At 33.6% G+C, this 1,535-nt stretch overlaps 1 pseudogene; it reads left to right on the top strand.

Annotated features, from left to right (window-relative positions):
* Positions 1-201: 201 nt before the first annotated feature.
* Positions 202-1,280, top strand: LOC143549266 (alpha-soluble NSF attachment protein 2-like; annotated as a pseudogene).
* Positions 1,281-1,535: the final 255 nt, after the last annotated feature.

Genomic DNA, 1,535 nt, shown 5'->3' with positions numbered 1-1,535 from the left:
AAACATAATCAGATATAATCTCCTAATTATGGCAACGTTATAATAATCAAACTCTAATAATATACTCTAATACTTATGAATTCCAATTGTAGCTTTTGTTTATGTAAATTGTGCATTTGAATGTGTTTATGTGAAATTTGCTTACTTTGCAATGGCATTGCTATTGTTCACACGGATGGTAGAGGGTTGTGAGAATGCATAGCTCGCCTCCAGCAATCATTAGAATTACTTATGGAAATTGTGCAGCTCGGCATGTCAGCAAGGAACTGCTAGGTAAAATTATGTATCTCTTGCTTGGACTGCAAGATTAGTTAAGACTATCAAAACTAAATCTTGAAAGATTGGTGATTTGGTATGATTATTATGCAGGAAATAGCCAAGTTATATGATCAGGAACAAAATATGGAGAAAGCTATGGTTTATTATGATAAAGCAGTTGAACTTTATTAAGGAGAATAAGTCAAAACTACTGCGAATCAATGCTGCCTGAAAATTGCACAGTATGCCGCATAACTTGAACAGTAAGCGGATTCAGCCGTCTACATATATACCCAATTGCGATTTTATTAATATTGAAAATATGTGACATATATATATCATAAACCAATTGAGATTTATGAAGATACAGAGAGACAAGCACTGAATATAAGATTGCATTTTATTAATTATGGAGTTATTAGTGCATCTTATTCTGAATTGTGTATGTTTCTACAGGATTTGGATCCAACTTTTGCAGGATCATGTGAATACATATTGTTGATGGTATGTGTTATTAACGGGTGAAAACGTTTTATTACTTTTTATCAAACGATTTATTTTCGTCTAAACCCATTTTTGTTGGAGCTTGCTTGGAATGGATTCATTAATGACAGGCTTTGGCTTCTTCAGTTGATGACAAAGATGTTCAAAAGGTTACTGGTGCAATCAAGGAATTTGATAGCAGAACTAAGCTGGTAAGTTTTCAACTTCCATCAATTAATCTTTTTTTTACTTTGGCTTTGACTTTAAGAGGGCGTGTGATATTTGGTGAGGCTGTCTACATCTTACCCTCCTCAGACCCTACCATAGCTTTGCTATTGGTGGGATATACTGAGTACGATGATGATGATGATGATGTGTGATATTTGGTGACATAGGTTACATACACCACAACACTTTTGTTGAGAGTGGTAGAAATGTTGAAGGCAAAAGAGATGGAAGAAGATAACTCTTTTGTTGAGAGAGACATAAACACAAATATTGATAACCCATTACATACCACACCAAACATTGCAAACTAATACGAGAAGATAATTTGCACGAACCCGCAGCAACGCGCTGACACTTTTGCTAGTATATATATATAGGGTTAAGTTCAGGAGAGAAGTCAAGTTATTGTGAGAAGTGTGAGAAATCAATGCAGCCAATCAGATTTTTTCTTTTCTTTTTCTCTTTTAATTAAATACAAGGGTAGAATGATAAAACTTCCTATCTAGTTTATATGGAAACTATTAATTAAGCAGATCACACTATATATATTCAATATTAATCATAAA

Source organism: Bidens hawaiensis, unplaced genomic scaffold (assembly GCF_021521415.1).
Source record: "Bidens hawaiensis isolate Kalapana, Puna unplaced genomic scaffold, B.hawaiensis_p1.1 tig00015453_1, whole genome shotgun sequence".
Lineage (NCBI taxonomy): Eukaryota > Viridiplantae > Streptophyta > Magnoliopsida > Asterales > Asteraceae > Bidens > Bidens hawaiensis.
The sequence above is the reverse complement of the archived record's forward strand: the minus strand, read 5'-3'. Positions and strand labels throughout refer to the sequence as shown.